Source organism: Calliopsis andreniformis, chromosome 2 (genome assembly GCF_051401765.1).
Source record: "Calliopsis andreniformis isolate RMS-2024a chromosome 2, iyCalAndr_principal, whole genome shotgun sequence".
Classification (NCBI taxonomy): domain Eukaryota; kingdom Metazoa; phylum Arthropoda; class Insecta; order Hymenoptera; family Andrenidae; genus Calliopsis; species Calliopsis andreniformis.
In genome coordinates, this window is record NC_135063.1 from 14257551 (window position 1) to 14277895 (window position 20345).

The 20345-nt window shown below is 46.0% G+C and overlaps 1 protein-coding gene across 3 annotated transcripts in view; it reads left to right on the forward strand.

Moving 5' to 3' along the window:
• Positions 1-20345, forward strand: part of LOC143184424 (uncharacterized) — a 90709-nt gene that overhangs the window by 6582 nt on the left and 63782 nt on the right. The window lies entirely within an intron of this gene.

Sequence of the window (20345 nt, forward strand, 5' to 3'; positions counted from 1 at the left end):
ACCGATGAGAAAGAACGAGAGGCGAGAGCGTACACCAGCGGACCCCGTGATCAGACGTTGGGGGAGGGGAAGGGAGCAAGAACGGAGGGAGAGAGACGTATGTTGGCCTGTAATTAACATACCGAGCCCCCCGTGCAAAGTTGGGCCCTCGGTTCGCAGGTTCACCGAGAGATGCAGACCTGCTCTCGGGGTATCGTTATTCCCTTGAAACATCTCCAGGGGCTTTGTTCAAGCGTCATGCTGCCTCTGCCACCGCGAGTAGATTCGATTTTCCGGTGCCAGACACCGAGAGAAATTAGACTGGTTTACCTACGCGCTGCCGAGGCTACCAGGCTGGGGACTTTGGGCTTGGTCTTCTGATATGTAAGTCTGAATATTTCCTATTGGGCCTAGGGAGTTTATTACGCGAGGGTGGTCAGTGGTTCTAGTGACGCTGGTTCTTGAGTTTTTCGTAGTTTTTTCCTTCTTTTTGAGGATTGAAATTGACTGATTTTGGTAGAGAAAAAATTTGATCTGAAAAGGGAAAGAGCCTGTAGAGTTTCCTTGATGTGAGCACAATGTATTCCAGAAGGCTGAAAGATATTTTATCGCCGCCGCGACAGACTCGATCGAGGTCGACCAGGTCCGAATCGTCGAGCATCGATCAAAGTCCCCAGGAATCAAAGGATTGGAGGCACAGAGCTTTTCTCACACTGCTAGCGTTCTAAAGGCGATCAAAAGCCTGCTCCCTTCGCTGATACAATTTCTTTCTACTTTTTCACCCTTTATTCAAAGCTGTCTTCTTATAGTCCATTTCCAGGCTCTAGTTAACTATTCTCTCCACGAGGAGGATGCTGAGAGTTCTTTCCTCGTTTACTTATCACTTTCGTTCTCGCTGTTAATCATTAGCTATGGCTCATTAATTTTCTATCAAATTTATTTACTAATTCACGCATAGTGGTAAATCATCGACTGACGTTTTATGACGATCCTGAGGAAACGAGGAGGCTCTTCTCCTCGTTAATAGTTGGTTGCAAGAAAAGTTGAGGCGAGTGTTGGATAGTTCGTAACCAAAGGATCAATGAAATTGGAGACGTTGGCGACTAACGAACGGTGTTGGTGCAGCAGGTTCTCCATGAAGACCGGTTCATGCGATGCTTAGGCAAATTGGGAGCTTTGTGGCGTCCTTTATAGGCCAAGTACTTGCGATGATACTGAGAGGCTTCTCTAGTCTTTCTTTTACTCCTCCCCAGGCTTGAAAGTGGTATATTAAAGACCAGTTCTTGAACTATATTCTTGCAGCTCTATAGCAGTCTAGATCTTCATGGAAATCAGATTCACGGGGGACTCAGAGGTTGCAAGGTTTCTGAACTAATCCTATCAAGATATCAGTATCGAATACAACATTGTATTGATAAGGAGAATTTCTGATCAGCTACTTGAGTCAATGTTATCAAATCGACTACATCTGTATGTTAAACTTTAAGGTGCGAGTACACAAGAACAGAAGGGAAATTACGTGTCCTAGAAATGGTCCATTAACGTATCTACTCGTATACTGTTCTTGGTGTTCGCGGAGAAATCGAGTAAGAGGGATAAAAAGTTCACGAACTGTTCGCTAGCGTAGACCCACCTTTACACGGTTGAAGTCTTCTATTGTGAACTTCCTCACTGTGTTTCGATTTTTATAATAGTCCTCGACGTGTAACTACGGGGAGTCCCTCAATAATGAGTTCTCAATCAAAGCATCATTTTGCTCATACCTTCACGCAGGATAGACTCTAGAAAAGAGTTGGATTCAGATGTTCCCTCGGTAGGAAGGGGCTCAATTACTCGATCGTAGAACCGAACAGCAGTTCCTTCCCTCGTTCGCGGCGCGAACACGTGTTCCTCGTTGAGGCCAGCAGGAATCTTCCTATAATCAAAAACCGTGTAACCAATTTAGCAGCGGGGCGAGCCTCCGCGAGTGTTCTCGCTCAGTATGCTCAGCGCACAATGAAGATTTCTAACCACGATACTGTACCAGACTTTCTATTCCCATTTCAGTATCTAATCAATACACTCCGTGTATACACACAGTCTCTAATTTATTGGAGCATCGCTTTAATTAATGTCTAATACGTGCGCGTGTAAATCATACAGAGATCAGATGGTGTGTGGCGGGGGTTCTTTGTTAAGTATCCGTGTCCCGTTTATGGTTACCGGTGTTATAGTCATAAAAAGAAGATTAGTTCCGTTTGGAGTCAATCAGACACGATGGTGCACCCTGAGCAGATCTCCTTCAGGTCAGAGACATGAAAAATGCGTGAATGAGACTAGTTATTTCTTTGCTCTCCGCTAGTGTTCTTGCTTAGCCCTCTAGTCTAATGCACTGGACGGCTCATTAGGGGGTTAGTGGCGTTAGAAAATTTACTGGCCGTAATGGTGTCAAGTTCATGGGTTCAAAGTTTATTTGTAATTGTAAATACTCTTGGAACTGTAATGGGTACTGTCTTACCTCTAGAAGTTAACTTCTGTAAAATTTTTATTCCTATAGATCAAGTTGATTCATGGTTAGCCTTTCAGAAACTCTTAAAAGTACGGCATCTCAAAAAACCCATTAATGAAACTCAGATTTCACCAATTTAGACACCATCACAATCGCCACCTTTAGCCCTCTATCAGAAGCTACAAAAGAATAACAAAGAATAATATTTCTATTATGGATACATCCCTCGAACGAAACTAATCAAATTCCCCCCCGCGAGTGGCGTTCACAATCAACACTGTCCCCCAATCAGTCTCTCACCCCACCACCCCTGTCCCCAAAATAAATTCCCCAGCAACGGTCCGTGAACCGTACTGAAACAGTACACGAAGCGCGACAGAATCGCGGGTGCTCCATTGTTTCCCGTCAAGACGTTCCGTGCGCGCGATTAACATCATTCGTCAGGAGTCTGGAGGGGTCGCGGGGGTAGCTCGTTAGGGTCATTAAGGCACTTACGACGGGGGTAGTCTCAGCGTCAACGCGTTCTAACTGAACGTGCAATCAACGTTACGTTCCCTCATCAGCGCGTTTCGTGCGTGGCGTTCGAAGGCTGGTTGCGTGTCACACTAAAATCCGATGAAATACGATTCATTCCAAGCGACGCAGATGAAAAACGAGCAAGGAGAGGAGACCTTTCTACTGCATGTACATGCATCCAGCTGGACCAGCGGCGTCGAACGTTCATCGCGCCCTCCCTTCTTTATTTGCTTTCTCAAACTTTAATTTGCCCCCTGTTATCGGTGCGGTTCGTGGAAACTGCGAATTATCTGTCGACGCGAGACGTTCGCGCAGCAGTGGTCTCGAGGAGAGGGAAGAAAAAGGAACAGAGGACCTGTCGCTGGCGCCAACGTTCGTCAAAATGAAGGCTTTCTATCTCGCCTTCTTGTTTTTCCCTGTCCCCTGCGAGCAGATAGCCTACCTGGAAGCTGCGGCACCTTATCTTCGGCCGATCTGTCGGCCACTTTTATCGGAGTCATCGTGAACGTTTTACTTTGGGAGATTATAGTGTTTCGATGTTGGTCTCCGTGTTATGTTTATTGCAGAGGAGATTACGAGCGCGAAGGGACGGGGAAGGTCGATGTTTGATAGTGGATCGATGGGAGAGATCGAGAGACGAAAGAAGTGAGAAAAGGGATCGAATCGGATTGCATTTGCGGAATCGGTCGGTTCGTTCAATCGACGAGTGTTTAACGAACCTACCAGCGCTATCTCTGAACAGGAAAACAGGAAATCTGAGAGCACAGTGAGGAATTGATTGGAAAAGCAGCATAATGGTTGCTCTGATTACCTTCGTTTTCGCTATTCCTGGTTTCAAAGGAGAAACCGAGAAGGTTTATAATTGTTGGGGATCGTAAAAGTCACGGTTGAGGACAGGGATCTTTTGTCCCGAAAAAGCATGCCCCTAAAAGTTCAGTCTCCTACCGACGCCGATTTCTTCACGTTCATCGAACCGCGTACAGAAGGGTTTAGAAGAGAAGAAGAATGTCGCTCCGCGTTGCAGGTTTCGTACGCGTCCTGCAAAAACTTGAAGACCTTTGGTTCCTCTTGTCCTGTCCACAACCCGTCCCACGTCCCCCCTCTTCAACCTCTTCGTTCCCCCTTCGACGTAACCCTGAATGCAGGCCGCGAGTTCCACTTGTCGTTGCATCGCTCTTCTCGCCATTTCTTCGATGCGCATGCATATGCAACGCAGCAACTTCTGTCACAGTTTCTTCTTATGTTTCTTGCGAGAAGTACCCTAATCGCCTGTAGATCGAAATAGGGACAGATTGTAATCGTTCTGCTTCGATAAGCCTTCTTAAGTAGCTTTAAAAAAAATTTATGTTTCCAATGATATTGCTTCGAATTTGTTTTTTTCGTCGAAGGCGGTAATAATTTTTTTGATTTTTTTTTCCTTTTATGGTTTCATTCAGCCAAAAGTACTCCGAGTTACTTAAGATTTAATTACTTTCAATTTGGAGCGTCTCCACCGAGAAAATTCAATTTTATTTGGTTTCCACTCCAGGATGCGGTCCATTGAGTCCAGAGCCATTTCATTTGATTATTCGCTGTTAATCTCGAGCAGGGCACTTCGAAAAACAAGTGCTGGAGCATATTCTTTGGAGTATTTCCAAGGGAGATGCACTATCGTCGCAAGGAGCTGTTGGACGCTCTTGCACGAAGCGATTTTTACGGCGAAGAATCCGGCCGCTTTTTCTGATTCTTTGGACCCACCTTTCTGTACCCCGTTCAGAAGCCGCGTCGTGTCCTGCCTTTTACGGTGCACGGTGACCGCCTCGAGAGCCGCTAATTAGCTTTGCTCGCGTTCATTTCTGAACGTTTAATCGAGCCTCGGCTATATTCAGAATCGCCCTCGAATCGTTCTGGTTTACTTTAAACGAGGCTACCTCGTTTCTGAAAGATCGCCAGTTGAACAAACTATAACTCGAATGGGTAGAGTGTCTCTCTCATCATCAGTTTATCACCTATTTCTCTGAATAAAAGGAAATAATAATTCAGAATCATTAAGGTTCTAATGGGACATTGATCCACGCAGAGAACCTTTCCCAGAAGTTCAGAAGACAGTCTAACCTAAAATTCCAGCGGATAAACGAGCATCGGACGACCTCACGGTAGCAGTTGTCGGTTCGGCTCGCCTTTCGACAAAGAAATAATTTATTTATAAGCAGATTGGACGCTAGGTGCATGGTACGGGGTTTACGACAGGCAGATTTAAGGAGTCGATAAAGCTTGGCATTTTGAAATGTCAGGCATCGGGGACGCGATAAACGTGGTCGTAAAATCGAGCAAGTAGAGAAGCCCTGGCTATGAATTGACGCTTAGAGAAATATGGATTTTTGAGCATTTCATTATCGTCTTCTCGACTTTCTCGGCTTCCCGTGGATCCATTGGCCGACGGAGATGGAGAAAGATCGCGTCGAATGGATATGGATGGTCTAATAGAGTTGGAACGAAGGAAAGGCTGGAGATGGTGAAGCGTGAAGATTAACGGTACGCTGGCTGGCTCCCTTCGCGCCCTTTCCCCGTGGAATCTTGATGGACACGCGCTTTGTGCCAACAGAATTAACCCCCTGCACTTGTGAGTCTGCCGCCAGTCGTCGACTCTCCATCTACCTGCTTGTCTAGTCAAACCTATCCAGAAGGACGTGTCTATTCTGCTGGCACGACTGCCTCCAGTCGTCGACCTGGCTATCCATTCAACTTGGATGTGCAATCAAAATTATCGAGTCGAGTACCTGTTTCACAGGTGTATTTACCTGGACTTGTTCCTTCTCGTTTCTGATGCTCCTAGTGACTATAAGATTGCTCGGGGATGTTTATAGTCGCTGTTATCATTTGAAATAAGTAGGGAAAGAGTCTTAATGGGATCAGGTTTCAACACTTTCAACAGCTCAGTGCTATTTCCTATTTCAACCATGATATTTCGTCCCCCTTTCTTGGGGATCTCTCGAGCGTCTAGCGATTAGAAGGCAGGAAAAAGAGAGCTGTGGCTTTCGTGGAAGAGCGAGAGGGAGGTCAGATTCGCGGAACGATAGGGCGGTCGACGGGTCGTTAAACGAGACAATACAGGCTGCGAGAAGTTCAGTAAGCAGAGAGACTGTTTTTCATTTGTTCATTAGCGCGACACCAATCATGGTAGAAATGCGAAGAAAACGCGGGGCTCGGGGAAAAGTTGCAGTCCACGCGGCTCGACCAAGGCAGAGCGCGCAAGGAATGCAACAGAACTCGATTTCGTCAGGCTGTTTGTTCTCCATCATCGGAGAAGCCGATTTCGCGCGAATCGGGGCCTTGGGGATCCGTCACGTAGACAATGAAATCTTTGGTCCTAGAATGGGACTTCAAAGCTGCTCTGTTTCTTCTGTGCATATTCTAAGTGTTTGTGTCTCCCAAAATTCCTATCCACTTGTACAGAAGTTTTCTCTCGTGCCCCCTTAAAGATGTAGATTTGCCTAAAAATCTCCAAATCTCGCCCCCCTCTCAAGATGAAATCTACCAAATTCCGCCTGAAGATTCAAGCCACAATCTTCATCGTTATCTATGTACCTACACGAGCCCCACTCGAGCCGCACAGGCTTATCGCCGAGGGAGTTCATTTTTACAAAATTCCTGGCTCGTCCCCCATGTCCATCCCTTCGCCAAACACTGGTTCGGTCGATATCTACAGAAACACGGGAAAAAATTTACCACTGATCCTTCTCTACCCATGGTCTCGTTGTTTGACCGCAATCATCGGGGGATGATGCTCCCTGGTTTCCCTTGGAATCGTTAATCGCGTTTAATAGGTAGATTTATGGCGGTGTTTTTCCGCGAAGTTCCGCGAACTGGCGCCGCAGCGTTTCGCTACTCGACACGTTGTTTACGCGACCGCGTACCTCGACGGTCGTTTGTCAAGCGTTAAACACTGGTCACCCCACGCGCTCTCTCCCATTTTCTACCCTACTAGGCCCGCGGGCGATACCGAGCCTCTCTTGATTAACGAGACACCCCATATATCCGGCCTGCGCGTCCCCCTTTCGCGACGGACGGGGGTCACATTGTTGCATCCATGCTTTACTGCATATTGCGCCGCTGGCCCCGATCGTTCTCCTGCCCTCGTGCTTTCGAATTTCGCTGCTCGCTGCTCTACGACTTCAAATAGCACGATAATTCGATCGATGAAGTTTTGGAGAGAAGGGTTTGCTATTGTTATCTGATCTTTGATGTATTTAGTTTGAATTTCTGAATTTTTTAGTATGCAGATTTTCAAATTTTTGAATATTCAAAATTTCAAATTTTCAAAAATTCAAAAATTCAAATATTCAAATATTCAAATATTCAAATTTTCAAATTTTCAAATCTTCCTATATTAAAATATTCAAATTTGTAGTACCTGTTTAAATCTAAACAAACCATTACGCAACAGCCAAAGCCTATACGAGAGACCCATATTAGTGGTCCCCCTTTTGCCAATAATATACCCACACTGAAGTAACAAAAGAAGTAGAAATTTCCTTCATTATTAAATATTGCTTGAGACAGAAGAACGGAGGGTCCCCCTTGAATTACCGTCTTCCCCGTCATGGCAAATAACAGAGTGCTCCATCTAATGTAGCAGTGACGTTGTTACACTTGAAAACCGTATCCATTCGTACAAATCCGACAGGTTACGGTTATTTGCGGTTTCCACGTGCACATGGTCGGGAACGAAAAAAAGAAAGGGGAGAGCACACTTTGTGTTTTCTCTGCCGCGCTTCCCAGTCGGGTTCACCAACTTAATGTGCCTCTTTGTTACTCCGCCGTGCTTCTGCACCTGACAAATTACTGGAGATCACCGCGACCCGTCCTCGTTTGCCCCTCGATGATGTCCACGATGGAATGCCTCGAATTACTTGAAAATAAGTGGAACGTCAACAGCCGACTTTCTTACTCCACCTTTTGTGCCCATCGTGGGCTGCATTGCAAGACCCCGATTAATCGACTTGGGGTCAATTTCAAAGGCAAAGTGTCCTCTGCTCAGTTCTCTGAATTTTTTTAAAATTTCTAGAAAATTAGTTCTTAAACTGATTATAAAACATTAGATCTTGAGACCTGCATTTTATCTCCAGAATATTAGAGACTTCAGAATAGTCAGTCTAAATTATCTCCAATGTCTCTTCAAAGTATCGACTCCCTAATGAAGATATCCAGGAGACGAAGATGAAAGGTAGTAGTCGACTCATCTCCTCTGAAACAACCTGTCAGGTGAGGCAAGTGCGAGCTCGAGAAAAAAAGCTCGCTGTCTCGTTGTGAACGCTGCCTTACAGGCTTGCTAACCTTTCGCGACCCTTTGAGTAATGCGTCTGGTTCGGCTTTAACTTGGATCGTATCGTGTACGCGTACACGCATGTCCTGACCGCACTGCTGCGTCCCCGCAGGCTCATCGTTTTAATGCAGCGTTAACTATCGATCCCTGATCGAATCGATACGCGATAAACACGCTAAATGCTCGTGTCCGTCGCGGTGGGCTTCGAAATTTCGATATCTGTCAGCCTTTTGTCCGGGGCGCGGCTGGGACCTTTCATCCTCGCGCACGCAACGCTTATGCAATCACTTTGGATATTGTTCTCGCCCTTCGAGGGGATGGGGAGTTCATTCTTTGGGTTTCACTGTGAATACTATTTTGAGTTACTTTTAGGGTCGAGGATCATTCGATTCTTGATTCCATTTGCTTTGGAGTGGTTAGAGATCAATTAAACTGAGCTGAAGAAGAGTACAAATCGAAAAACCACATTCTGAGATATTTCATGCATTTTACATATCTGGAATCTAAAGCTGGAGTATAATAAGTCAACTTGTTTTCTGTGTGATTTAATATTTACACTGTGGTCCAGATACTGTAGTCCAGGTAGCAATTGAGATCATTTGAAAATGACTAATTTTGGGTTTGTATAGTTCTCTAGCTGAACAATTCAATTACTACAAGGATAAAAGATTTGGAATCACAATGTCTCCACAATTCGACGAATTTCAACCTTTCCCAGCAATCCAGCATCAACTCACTCAACCCGATCTCTCACAGTGACCACGCCGCTAATAAACCGCAGTAGTAGAGGCCAAGCAATAAAGCTCCAACCCATCATACTTAAACTATGTCAATCAGCAAGAAACAGTGCCTCCCTGCCCTTGCACCGAGACAGACGCCAGCATATAGGATATTTAAAATTTCACGGTAACCCGTTCATTACTCGACGGCGTGTTTCCGGAGGCCGCCAGTTAAGCGCGATCCCACGATAATAGTTGGTCTTCTAATAACCTCCCTTACGCTCCAGCTATTCTGCGCTGAAGAGAGCCAGGGCTCTCGCTCGCGGTTGCTCGATAAACGGCGATTGCCAGACGAGGAGGGAAAGAAGACGAAGGAAGCTGAAAAAGAGTCGAACCCAGCGTGTAAGTACGCTCGGCTTGAGAAACGCGTCGATGGGGAAAGGGGAGGCAGGGCGGAGGGGTGGGAACGTAATAAGGAGAAGCAAGGCACGAGAGTCGACTCTTGGCCACAGAGCAGTTACCGTCTCGGTTAAGAGCGAGACAGCGAGGGTGGGAATTAAATGGGGCGGACTCTTGATTAGTTTGGTCGTCCACCCTGCTCGAGGGGGGACACCCCCGGGCCACTCCTGCGCTTAATCCAGCATTATGAATATTTTCTCCTCCTCGTCCCGCAATTGGACCAGCAGCAGCGAGCTTTTCCGCTGGAAGAAGTCTCGTTTTCGGCGCGTGCGAGTGGACACAAGCCTCTGCACCCTCGTAACCCCGTCTTGGGACGCCTTTTATCGCCGCCGTCGATGCTGCGCCTTCTGCGCCCATTCCGAAGCGTGCTGCCGCTCGTTCGACGCGTCTGCTCGGACTCGTAACGCGGCGGGCGCGTGGAATTAAAACGCATTAGGAGGATGTACGCCGACGGAATGATGATGACGTCGGGGAATTATGGAAAGACGTTTAATCTTTCCGGGGAGCTCTTTCTTGCCTGCCGTGATTTATGGCGCGCAATCGGCGCGATCTTGGCCGAGGAAATTGTATTCGAATGGGATCGGATGGGGAGGAAGTAATTGAATCGCGGGGTGGGTTGCTCTGGAGTCTGTCGAAGTCGGAGGGGGTTCGAGTTGGGTCAGTATTGCGTTGGAGTTTTTGTTTAGGTTTCTTTGACTAGAGATCTTGCACTTGGCTCGAGTGCTCCAATGTACTTGGGTCCAGTGTTTTAAATCTCTCTTCACTTGGCTTTAAGGTAAATGTCCCAATACCTGAACGTTGATAAAGATACCAAATGTCCTAGTAAGTGATCAACTTAACATTGTTGCACATCCTCATATTCAAATTATGGGGTCTACTTAATACAGTAGAATTCAAGCCTAAAATTGAATAGTAGTAACATTAGTGTTTAGGTATCAGGACATGGTCAACTACTAGAGCATTCGTCTTACTTAGAATTCAAGCCTTCGTGTCCACAATAATCTTCCACTGAACCCGTTTCCATCTACCCAATTCTCCCTAATTCAGTTCACTGACCTTTCACTTCGGTCCAATCCGAATTCATTCCCTTCGGCTCAATACCTTCAACTCGCCTCGATTCCCTAACAAACCCCACATCCTTCAGCGTCTCGCTTCATATTCCCTTTAAATCCCCAAAATTTCGCCATGACATCCCACAAGATTTCCGCTCCAAGGAGGAGAACGCCCCCGCGAACCACAAGCGTTAAATAAGTCCACGCGTCTCTTGTCCTCTAGCGTCAGTTATCCTCGGGCGGGGGAGAAAATCCACTCATTCTTCGCTCGAGAGAATCCTTTGGGTCCTCGAGGCGGGATGAGGCGCCTTCGGAACGACTCGGATGCCGTAGCGAGAAAATCGCGCGGATGAGACGCGCGGAAAGAGCGAGCAGACGGTCTGGGTCGCGCGTTTTACGACACCGAAGGCGTGTCCCGCCCCGATCCCCTGGAATGAATCTCTTGCTGGGTAATTAGGCAGATTACTTTCCGGAGTCGTTCGAGTCCCGGTTTCTTACTCGACTCTCCGCGCAGTATATATTTCGACTGCGTCCGAGGAAGGGGGCGGGGGATGTCGGGGGACAATTAAAGGAAGAAATTCTTCGGCTGTGTACGGGGTCGGGGGCTGCGACGGGGGTGGCTGCGGAAGGGTGACGGCGTCGGGTTCGCCAGAGGCGAGCGTGTGCGGCCGATTCGAGCGGAGCTTAAATTCACCGCAGGGCTAATCGACCAAAAGGCGCGTTTCTAGCGGAAGTAATGTCGCGCTTAAAGACCACCGACGGGTCCCGACTTCCAGAAACGGTGCCATGATTACCGAAAATATCGCGGAAGGTAGGAGGGAGACGAGGGAGGGGAACCTGGAGGGAGGAAGGACGTTTTGGTGGCAGGGGGATGGAATGGCGGGAGAAGAGGAGAGGGAGATAGATAAATTTATTGCCCTGAGACACGGTATTCCTTAAGAGGATCTTGGAAGACTAGGAAGACTAGTTTCCTCGGAGGCTTTTGAAAATAACACCTTGCTTTTATGACTGTACTTTAATATTTCAACTATTCAGAATACTGAGAAATATTATTCAGATGAATCTCACACACAGCAACACACATTTATCTCAGCTGTGTGCCTAACAGCCAACACGATCCATGTTCGTTTTTATTACTTTTCAGGAGAGAATTTCCTTAAATTTCCTTCACTTATAATATAGCTTAACTAAATTGCTATTATTTTAATAAAATGGATAGGAAGCAATAATGTCCTGTAAAAGACTTAATCCCCGAAAAAATGGACTTGTGATAGCCTGGCTCTGAGGCACAGTGTTTTGTTCATCGATATCATCAGCATTTCATACTTCGAAGCTCCAAGTACAAGGAGCTTAAGGGATATCTACAAGGGCAACAATTCCACGCTGTCGGATGAGAGAAGAGGAGAATCGAAGCGAAAGGGAGATGGGAAAGGCCAGGGGACCAAGAATGTACCGTTTTTATTTACGACCGAAGGAAGATCCAGGTCTCGACCGCGGCCGGTCGCCTCCCGTTAATTAAATAATATTTCTCGGAGAAGCCCACGGGAGCGGCGGCGTAAAGCTACGATAAGAGGCCGTGGGGGAAAAGTCGCGTCGACCGAAAAAAACATGGCTCCGCTAAGAGCACTTATTGCAGTATTGAGATCGTAATTCAGAGGAGGCCTCGTCATAAACGCTCCCCTGGCCGGACCTCTGGCCACTTCGCTCTTTTCTTCTTCTACTGCGCCCCCTCCACTCCGATATTCTTTCTCCCTCCTCAGGGTCTCGTGTCTTTCATTCAATGTCCTCGTCCCTCATGGTCTATTGGAATCAGTCTTAACGAGGGGCTGGTGAATGGTCATCCTGATGGATCACGTGAAAATTGGGAACGCGTGAGATATTACTTAGACGATATTATTTTTATATATTAAATTGTTCAACGCTGGCACTCTTTTATCTACTAAGGTAGCTCTTAGCCAATTATGTTGGTTAGAGGGGAGTTCCTTACCAAACTAAATTATAGCATTAATTTTTAACACCGTTTAGATTCATTGAAAAAAGTTCAATTTTAATGGTATTAAGATGTGTCAGCTTTGATTAAGGGTTGTATGTAGTACATATTACTTTTGCTCATTTGAACAAAGTCTTTAACTTTTGTGTTCAGCTAAGAACTATCTTAACAAAAAACGTGGAAGAGTAACAGAGGAGATTGTAATTAATTCTCTGTCTTATTTCGATTCTTGAACACTCTATATCCCATCACATCAGTGACCAACTTAGCAAACGATTGACCCCCATCAGTAGGTCACAGCCTCCTCAACTCCTCTAAAGTCTCAATCTCTCTCTTCCTTTTCATCGTAGTCGTCCAATTCAAACGAAGTTCAGCATTAATCTCGGATATGCTCGCTCTTGCGACCATTCCTCCTCGCTTTTCCAAGAGTCCGCCTTCGTTCCGGTCTTCTCGGCCGCGCATTAGTTACTCTCCTCTCCTTCCTTTTTCCCTCTTCCGACACCATTACTCCGCGCTCTCTGCTCCGTCGACTATAACTACACGAGGCTGGCTTTTCGAACGGAGTTTCGTCGGGATTGCCCCGTCGCGTTCCTTTTTCTGCCATTTCGCTCGACAAACACCGCGGTCGTTGTCCCGTCGAGTCTAGGACACGCGGCGCCCAGCATCCGCCGGCGTCTGGCGTCTCGGCGCCCGCTACACCTTCCTCCTCCCGCCGCGTTTCTCGTCGGCGTCCGGTCGCTGCACCGACGCCTACATCGACGAATGGACCAGACAAATTGGACGGCACCCGTGCCGCTGTCAGGATGAGCCACTCTGCGCGAAACCTTTCCAAAGCGATTTCGAAATACCGTGTGCTGGAAACGAGATGCTGGAGATCGTCTGTCGCGATATCGAGATTTGATGGAGTGTCGTCTGGTTAGGATTTGAATCAGGGAAAAGGGATTCAGCAATTATGTATGGGAATTTATTTGGGTCTGTGCGTGGGAGGAAGAAGATTGTGGAGTATTGAGAGTGAAACTTGTGAAAGTGACTCTGTAGGCGTGGTGATTCTCTCTTACAATCAGCTCAGGTGATTCTTATTTTATTATTTGGAGTTAGAATCTCTATGAACCCTTGCAACTGTCTTCACAGAAGGAAATTATCGATAATTCATCACTTCTAAAAGTTCTATTCACATCAAGGAATATGAAGCTCATCAAGAGGGACACGTAACAGATGAATCTTAAAATTCCTCTAGCGACTTCTAATAACCAACTGAATGATCCTCAGATGCAAAGTCCTCCAGTGACAAAGTGTTGAACTCACCACTCTAAAACTACCATCAAAAAGTCTCCCTCCTTCGCACCACAGGCTTGCACAATCCCTCCACCGTATCCAATCCCCCCACCCATTCATCGAAGTCCGTATTCGACCGAAAAACACGCAGACAGAAATTCGAATAGGACCAGAGTCAGGAGCGCTGGCTAACAAGTATGATGTACTGCGCTAATAACCGAACCCACGCCGGCTGTGGCGTATCCTAACGATGTTTTAAGCCGTAATTAATTTACTGGCCGATCCCCTTACCTACGTGGCACAGCCGACGTTGCCACCCTTGGATCCCGTTCCGCCGATCGCCAGCTCGCTAGGCTGGTACACCTTCCTCGACCGTATCGCGTTGCACACGTACCAGGAGAGGCTGAATGAAGCACGAAACGGCCGTTCGATGATCTCCACCGTTGCCCGGGGAATATCTAAATAGCGATCAGTTTCGGCGGCAGGTATCCACCGGTGCAAGCCAGCGTGTGGGCGTGAAGCTTGCCCGCGCGGCCATTTTTTTCCCTCTCTGATCGCAACGGGCGCGGGCCCTTTTCTCACGGGACCGCTTTGTATCGCGTGCAGACCGACGCTGCGGAGCTGCCACGGGGGCATCTGTACAGGGGGGTTCAGATACAGCGATCCCTTGATACAGGCTTGGGGATCATTGACGAGTTTATAGGCAGAGGTATTCTTCTTTGAGGTCAGGCGATTTTGGGAGGGTTAATTTGGAATCTGAGAAGAGTTCTGAAGAATAGGTTCTTCAGGGTCTATTTCTTTGAGATTGTAGATTAGTGTAAGCTTAGAATACATGTCTTTTAGGGAAGGTAATTTTTGGAGAGGTCAATTCCTAGGGAAGTCAATTTCTAGGGAGGTTGATTCCTAGGTACGTTAATTTTCGTGGTCTTCTTTGGACGAGGACTAATTCTTTCTACTTTAATCAGTTGGTAATGATGATTGTTAGGGTAGGTAATCTTCCCAATATCTTTTTGATACTTTTCCACTGTTCAAGTTCGAAAGCCCAGAGTTCCAGAGCTATTTGAACGCGCGAAACAGAGGGAATCGCCCATCGCTAAGCATAGGGGCACTTGATGGGATGTATGGAGGGTGAAGAGGGATTCTGCCAGAAGGGGAGAGGGAAATAAAGAGAGGTAATCCGTGGTTATACGAGGAGACACAGTTGGCAATGGCGCATTCGTCAGGGGAGGGAAAAGCGTGGTAAATCCTGAAAAAGTAGCGCTCACGCTTCCATTCACTTCGGGGTTGATCGCAGGATTCTACATCTCTTAAATGCGAACTTATGGTAAGAGGTCGAGAATAACTCCCCTCATCTACTAAAATTCCAAAAGACTCAAATTCTTAATACTCTTCTCGAGATTCCTCAAATTTGTACGATTTGGGATCTTAAAATTCTTCAGAAAGACCTAACTGCAAATTGCTGAAACAACCAATTTATTTGAAACTCCGGGGGAATAAACTGCCGATATACGTTCAGAGTATGCGAAACCGCCTTAAACATTATCGCCATCTTCCAATCCCCAGTCTCATATCTCGTCGGTCGAATATTGTAAAATATAGACGGTCCATTGGCGATCGCAGATATTGCAGAGCCACAGAGTAGAGAGTCGAGGGAAAAAGGAAGGAAGGAAGACGGTGAGAATGGACCGCGGTGATTAAGGCGCACGTAATCGCGGATTACCGCTGCGTGAGCGATTTTCGATACCCGAGTCGTTTTTGGTGCCTCCGTCACGACGAAATCCCTCGGAGTCTTAAGCCGCCGCAGACAGGAAAAGATGAAACTCGAAACTTATCGCTTATCCAATTATATCGACAAGCTTCACCGTTACATCAGGATTCCCTGGGGATTCTTTCTCGTAAAATGAATCGATTCTCCTTGATACTCGATAATACCAATTGAATTTAACCCATTCGCATCGATTATGTTATCGGACGTCGTAATATAGTCTCTTTATTTCGATGTAGAAGGTTTCATTAGGATTTTAGTGTCGTTTCAGTGGTTTTTATTCTAATTTCTCGTGGCTTAATATTGCGCAGGATGGAGATAGAGATGGTTCAGGTTCTCAGAGTGGAATAGCGTTATTCGTTTTCAAATTAATAGCTGTTGCCGACAGGACATACGAAGTTATTTACAGGGTCTCGTTGAAGAGGGAGTTTTTAAGTTGACTATTTTCTAATTGCCAGAAAGCTATCACAGCATGTGTCATATATCGCTAATAATCAAATAGATACTTATTGTGGCTTCTAAGTTTAGAAAATTTTCCTGAGACAATTTTTAGGGGAAAAAATCACCTTTACTTTTCTGCCGTGTATCTAAGTATAAAAATGTCTCCAAAAAAATTCAATGCAGGGATAAAAAATTAGAGGCTTTGCCCCTTAAAATAAGACCAAGCTCACCGTCCTATGATTTTTTTTCGCGAAGTTACAGCAGCTCAAAGATGGACTATGTTTACTACCCCTGGATGATGGTGCTATTCTAATGCCCGAGTCACACTTTTCACTGAAACTCCTATAACTCAGCGAAAAAAAATCGCAGGTCACTCGTTCAGGTCTCATTCGACAGGGGAGGCTTCAGACTTGTCATCTACTGCAAAAGGAGTCCCGAAAAAAATTTATCCTATCCCAGACAGTCGATTGATTTTGTAAAAAATTTCAAGAAAAACAATCTTCTTTTTCTCGTCTCGCAGACGAGTAAGAAAATTTTCTTGAGAAAATTCAATGCAGGGATCAGAAACTAGAGGCTTTGTTCTTTAAAATGAGTCCAGGCTCATTGCTGTATTATTTTTTTTCGTAATGTTATAGCAGCTCAAAGATCGACTATTTTTCTTAATAGCAATCGTAATAGAGGATGGAGCTTTCCAGTATTTCTGATAAGCGAACCATGGCTCTTGTCACTTTAGAGTTCGTCTACCAGTGTCATATATCATCGTGCGTCAGTACTCAGAATCTATTATTCTGTTGGCGACTCAGCGCCTTAAGCAGGCGACAAGCGAGTCGCCGATCGATTTTACATTACGATTCTCGGTCTGTACTTTTTGCTCGTGTCGTGGCCGCGTTTCGGAATCCTTAATCGGGAAACGATGTCGTGGGTATGTAAAATCGGGACGTACATCGGCGAACAGGTCGTACCTGGTAATCGCTGCCAGAGTGCATCGGGTATACCCACGGCTTTCACTTTAGGCTCGTTTCACATTAAGCGCGCGCCGCGGCTCGATCGTGTCTTTCATTAAGCCGCATTCTCACGTGTCTCGAGGATTCAAGCATACCTTATCATACTTATCGTCATGATCAGTATCTTTTATACACAAAATTAACACTTTTTGTAGAAATATCTTATCAAGATTCCTCGGCTTTTAATTAAGCAGAAAATAAAAATTCTTTCGCTCAGTATCGATGCTCAATGTGAGACTTAAAAAAGGAGACAGAATGTTTTTTAAATAATCTTTTGATAAGATAGAATTTTTATCTCCACTTTCACAGCACTCCTCTGTAACTCCCGCATTATATTCCACTCTTAACGAGTGGAGGACCCAACTCCAATCTTAAGTGTACATATTTTTATTAAAAAACTGTGGGATTGGAGTCTTCCGCGCCTCTGCGCAAATCCCAGGTTAAAAGAGGAACGAGTTGACGATCGATCGGTATTTGTTTCGTCCTCGTGGCAGCTCGCCCTTATGCGCGTCTCCTTCGCTGCGCAAAAGCTATCGAATTTCACGTGTATGCCTTCCTAGGAATGCAGTCCGCGGCCCGCGTAACTCTATACGTCGGTCACGCACGGAGGATTCGCGGGAGCGACGTATATGCTCGGTATTATGTATACGCATCGAGGAGAGCCTGTGATCGACCAAGGATTTCCGAAGCTCGCCCTCCTTCGCTGGCGAACGTCGGCGAAAAGCGATCTTGATCTCTGGAATAAGAATTTCTGCAAGAAACAGGAGGGACAAGCCAGCTTGAAAGTGAGGGGAATACAGATGGTAGTAGAGTCTATATTGGATACTCGGAAAACCTGAAAATGAAGGAAAATTAATAACCTGATGTGTAAATATTCACTCATATAAACATTTACTCATGTAAGTATTTATTAGATTCATTCCCAAGAGAGTTAGCAGAAGCAGTTTGCCAGATACAGGATTGAATATTCATTCTACATTTCGTTTGCATAAGTGAACTATTGCCGAACACACCGATGCAAGATTGTAAAGTGAAGCAATAATGTTCAGCAGGATATTCGAGCCTCGTAACGCCAGTGTAGCGGCCTAATAAAATTATCGAGCGTCGAGAAACAGGAATCCGCGGAACAGAGAGCGTACGCTTCAGGAAACTACTGCTACTACTAGTATTTCAAGTTTCAGAAGTTTATGAAGTCGACTCGACGTGTACTGCATCGCCGATCAAGCGTGCTGGGAGAACTGTAACACAAGAAGGCGTGGGATGTGTAGCCTGAGAGTTTCCTTCTTGTGCAGGCTCTGAATTAGTAGTTTCACTATCCTTTCCAGACTCAGTAGTCCCAAAATCTTTTCCCTTAAATGCATCAGAAGAATTTAGCGATCTTCTGAATCTACTGTCAGCTCCCTAAGAGCTATTTCGACCTAATGGTTGATTAATGTCAATTCTAGGTAATCAAATCAAATCTTCCTAAAATCAAAGACAAATTATAATAAGAGGGCCATCCAAACTAATGATCTCTCGACAGAAATATTATCGTCACAAAGGCCACTCGTGGCGACACAAAAATCGTACGAAGGTTTTAGGCTCGTTTGAAGTCTCTCGAGGAACCGTAAGTATTGCCCCTTGAACTTTCCTCGGTCCTCGAACGCTGCACCGATAGTTTCCGTCGTCGAATCGCGAAACCCTCGAGCCAGCAGCTGCCCCCGTCCCGTTCGAAGCTCGTTTTTTACATGAGGTAATTTTTAGGGTGCCGACCGAACTGTGACCATCGCCGTGGGGACAAGGAACAGCTTTTCTTCGAGGAGAGAGATCGGGGTGCGCTTTCTGTTCCCTTTTCGCGCCTCCTCGCCCCTCGCGATCGCCTTCGTTTCGCTTCTTTCCGCCCCTCGAATGGGAGAAACTCCATCGGAATACCCTATTAGGAACGGGGCGCGATTTTTCGAGATAATGATCCTCGAACTTTCTCGATGGCTTTTCTAACGAATGGCCTTTTAACTTGGATCGAAACTTTCTTCTTCAAATATTTTCGCTTGCCCCCTATAGGGAAGCTACGACGAATATCGAGAATTAATGGGCTCTGGTCGATTTTCTAATTCCTCTGATCATATAGATGCTACATTTCTTCCTTGTTAATGCCTATAATTCTTGAGTGAAACGTCTGCTCTGGACTCTCCAGTCTCCAGCTACGTCGAAAGAAACTTAATCGTAACGTCGCGATTTCCTCGAGAAAATAAATAACGCGAACGATAAGTAGAAATGGTCGCAATTATGTCATCACAGTACCGCGCGAAGGTAAGAGGGCAGAAATGGAAAGTCGTTTGCGGGGAAGAAATGCATCGAGCGCAATTATGCCGTCGTCGACACATGCATCTTGCTGTATTAATCCTAGCCGTGTGATGGACAAGAGGTTTCTTGCTCGCGGAACGCGATTCATGACCGTAGAAGCGCTCGATCCTTCCTGAAGGGCTACCATCATTTCTTCGCGATTCTCGTGTTCCTGTCTTCTCGACTGCTTTTTCATCGCTTTTTCTACTGGGAAATGGGGACTCCTGATGAATCGCGGCTTCATCTGAGATCGCGATAAGCGGTGACCTACTGAGATTGCAAGATATCTAGCATTATTAATGCCTCGGTTTATTTAGGCTTTTGGAGAGGTAAATGAAACTCGCTTGAAAGTAGAATAGGGCTAGCTTCACCCATTTGGTAGCCATTCAGACTTCATCCCAACTATCTATAATAAGAGGAATCTTCAGAGACAGAATTGAATAAGAAAGAATTTTCTGTGAAAATGTCCTGACCCAGCAGCGGCGAAATTGAATAGACCAACTCTTTCATTCGCCTTTCTTTCATCGATTCTCGAGCGTCCCAGCAGTCCTCACGTCCTTTCACTCCAGGGACCAGGTTTTGCTCTTCTTTGCAGTTGGTCCTGGCCAAAGGGATGCTGGAATCGTGCGTGGGCGAAGGGACAGAGGGCTGATCCGAAGCGGAAAGTGAGTTTTCTGCCAGGTCTCGGTTCTCTCGCACCCTTCCGCTTTTTCTCCGTTTTTCACGCGCGAGGCGGAACGACGTTTGCGCGCGCACTTCTCCCTTCGAGTACGTGCGTAGATATACGGGGTGGAACGATAACTCTCGTCCTTCCTTTGTCGTCGAACAAAGAGTCGGTTAAAAGGCGATCAATTTCGATGGGAACTCCCCCTTTCCTCGGGTGAAACGTCCTGCCTGAGGATAATCAATTCCTAAACAGGAGCATTCTCTCTGCCATAGGAAACCATTTAGTTAACTCTCTCTTGAATGTGCTCGATTAGAAAAGAGAAGATGAGACAGCGATTTATGAAAATCCATAAATATGCAAATC